This window comes from Phalaenopsis equestris, unplaced genomic scaffold (genome assembly GCF_001263595.1).
Source record: "Phalaenopsis equestris unplaced genomic scaffold, ASM126359v1 Scaffold000251, whole genome shotgun sequence".
Taxonomy (NCBI): domain Eukaryota; kingdom Viridiplantae; phylum Streptophyta; class Magnoliopsida; order Asparagales; family Orchidaceae; genus Phalaenopsis; species Phalaenopsis equestris.
The window spans coordinates 1,799,294-1,803,010 of NW_018164693.1; the positions used below are offsets into that span (position 1 = coordinate 1,799,294).

Genomic DNA, 3,717 nt, shown 5'->3' on the forward strand with positions numbered 1-3,717 from the left:
CAGTTTAGGATTTAGTAATAGTACATAAACATAATTAAAGCTTCTTATACCTTATTTACATACAACTCATTTGAATTCACACACATTCCTTATTTTGAAATAAAAATATGAAAAACAAAAAAACTCATTAAGATTTTCAGAATCTATTTGAGGCAATTTGTCCACAGCTTTGTTTTCTAGATTGCTAATATAGTTAAATTTGACTATAATTTTTTTGCATTTGCATTTACAAATACAAATTTTTTTTTACATGGATGGGAAGTAATATTTACAGTCAAATCTCTAATTTATGGTAGCCGTTAAAAAATCATAATTTAACTTAAATATATACATGACACTCACAAAAATAAAATTAAAAAAAAGACATTTTGCTCAGAATAATTCTTTAACTACATTCACAAACAATTATACCTACTCGAAAGCAGCCTCTTGAAAATTCAACAACCACTTCTCATATAAGAATTATAAGAAATTCAACTTCTCAAAGCTGAAACTGAATGAAGAATATCATTAAACTACAACAACAAACTGATCTAAACTCTATATAACATAACAACATATCTATAAAAAAAATCAAACAAATCATCTTCAAACTCCTAAAACATGAGCACATAAAGTGAAATCAACATAAACATTAGTAACAATGGCAAACTAAGAGCTCTACAACTCGCCGGCGAAACGATCTGAATGATGAAATTGCACTTATAAGTACTCTGATTCTGAGTTGCCACCATACCAAGTCCCTGAAAACCACAGCCCAGTTCATTCTGCCCCTGCGCCTGAAAATACATATTAAACGCATAAGAAGCATTCCCATTGGTATCCAACCCATTGCAAGAGGAGCCATAGCCGAGCGCAGTGCAGTCCGAGAAGCTGCAGGCAAAGTTCATGTTACCCGCAAGCTTGTCCAAGTTACTCACTTCCGGATTCAATACACACTACTTCTGCGGCAAGTACTTCACATTCTTGGCGGCGACGAGCAACTTGGTCTGCGGCTGCTGGCCGGAGAGATCCAGGGCAAACTTTGGCTGCCCGTCGTAGTGGAAGTTCCCCCAGTGCCTCTCAAAGTTCTCTGGATCTATGCTTTTCGCATCTTCATCAATGAAGCCAAAGAGATAAATATCTATGTCCACATTTGGTCGCAGCGGCGTCCCTTGGTTGTGAGCTAAACCGGGAAGAAGCCCGTTATAGAACCCTGGGCATAGTTAATATTGGCGTTTATGTCTCCATCAGGAGGCCACCCCACCTCTCCCACTATGTTGGGCAGGTCGGGAACCCCAGCGGCCTTCTAGGCTGAGACAAGGGTGTCCAAGTTGGCATCAAAGACATTGGTGTATTGTATGCCGTTGTCGTCGACGACGGGCTTGCCCGTGCCTTCGAAGAAGGCGTAATCAAAGGGGAAGTCTTTATTGGCATATAAGCTCAGGAAAGGATAGATATTTACGGTGAACGATGCGTTGTTCCGCTTGAAGAAATGAAATGGAGGATTTGGGTCATGATATCGCTGATATCGGAGCGGAACCAGCCGGTGGAGGGGACTACAACTTCAACAGAGAAAACTCCTAATTTTTTTGGCCAAATTTTAAAGGGAAATCTTCACAGCTCACTAATCTTCATGATTGTTCGTAAAGACTAGTATGTTCTGTAGAGCCTGAAAGTTGGCTCTCTGAGTTAGATTTAAGTAGATTTAAGATTCTATGGGATTCAAAGTTGTCATTTTGGCTGTTTGGCATGATGCAGATCAAATCCTGTTACCACAAAGCTCCCAAGGCCTCTGTTGGAGACAAAAAGACATTAAGAAGTGCAACAATAATTAGAGATAGCTGGGAAAGCAAATCAGATATCGCAGAGTACGAAGACCTTCAAAAATCCCATCTTCCCACTCCACTTAAAGCAAAACGGATGGCAAATGGTAATTAAGAATCTGCAGGACTTGAGAACCTGCAGGAAGATGACTTACATCAAGTTTAATGCTGAATTTGGATCAAATTGTCCAGCAAATTGATCTACACCAGACCAAAACTTGCTCCGGATTGAAGATAAAAGTGTGAAGAAGGGGAGGAGTGACATCCTAATTACTCATATACAGACAAGATAGCAATTTTTTCATAACTTACAATTAAAACAGCAAAGATTCATGCTTATCAAAGAGCTTAATCGAGGAGAAAATTAACTAGGTAAGAATCTCTTCACAAGTTAAAGAATTTTACTAATTAGATAGCAGGAGTAGTAAGAAGGAGAGGAGTGACATCCTTATATTCATAACATCTGATCCTGCACATATTTACCCAACTAATACCTGAATTTCAAGCCCAAATCTTTCATAGGACATAAAATAGTGTGGAAACTTACAAGAATAAGCAATTCCCTGCATTTACATACATAACCCCTAAACTTTCAATTTTCACATTTCCTAGGCAGATGTAGACCTAGGAAGACTTGGGCTTATTGTATAAAGAATAATTTTAATTTACTAGAACTAAATGAAAATATGACACTAAATAGGGCACAATGGAGAAAAAGGATTCATGTAGCCGACCCCACGTAGTGGGATTAAGGCTTTGTTGTTGTTGTACCATCCCATTTTTTCTATGAAAAGTTATACTTCCTTTTCACACATCCAATTTGCCCAAATGCTGAAATGATAACACAAAATGAGGATGAACCGCATGAGTTTATATGAAAGAACACCTCAAAAACTTGCAACCAAAACATGCCTTATGACCGAGCATTCTGATGAAGCACAAGAGCAGGAATCTAAAAATATGAAGCACAAGCATTCAGATGTTATACTTTGTTAAGCTCAAGGTAAAAAGATTACTCCACATTACTTCCTTCAATGAAGCACAAGAGCAGGAATCTAAAAATAAAATAAAGGAAGATATGAAAACATATCACTGAATTCTATAGAGTCAAAAAGCATTTATAAATTTGGCTATAGTTGTGATGTCTCAATCAGCCCGGTGTGGAACAAATGCATGTGCTGCTAACTAAGATAAATATAACTAAAAAATGCAATGCAAAAATAGATTCTCTCCATCCTGAAATGAAATAAGAGAGAGACACACCTTAGCCTCAGAGCACAAAGCCTGTATAACTCTTATTGCCTTCTTAAATTCTTTGAACTAGACAATCATGACCTCCACTTAGGAGAACGTTAAATTATAGGAAGATTTACATACATACCACTTAAATCTTATGTATCCACATATCTAACACATAACAAAAAGGACAGGATTGAAAAATGACTGTTGCAATCCACCACATAACAAAAAGTAGTAGCTTTCTGATCTATCCCTAACATAAAGCTTCAAAAATAACAAAATGCTAAGCAGGTTGCTAGAGGAGCACCAATCAATCCTTCATACATCACCGCCATTATTAGAGGAGAAAATGACTGAAGCATGCAAAAATGACTCAAGGGATACAAAAGAAGCCTCCATGCTTGATTTGTAAAATCCCCAACACCACTAAGTATGGAGTTTCAGCACACAAATAAAAAAGAGCTCAAAAAAGCTACTCAGATAACTGCACTTTTCCCATACCACTGAAACATCTGAAGCAATTTTATAAAAGATATTATACCAAATGACTGAACCAAAATAATTCAATCATTTTCATTATATGTTTTCAAGCTTCCTTTGATAAGGTTTCAGGTATGCAATTTAATAAACTAAATGTTAGTTTTACTTGAGTAAAAGGATTCATGCAAACAGG

The 3,717-nt window shown here is 36.9% G+C and overlaps 1 pseudogene; it reads right to left on the reverse strand.

Annotated features, from left to right (window-relative positions):
- Positions 1-596: 596 nt before the first annotated feature.
- Positions 597-3,717, reverse strand: part of LOC110024314 — a 5,788-nt pseudogene continuing 2,667 nt past the window's right edge.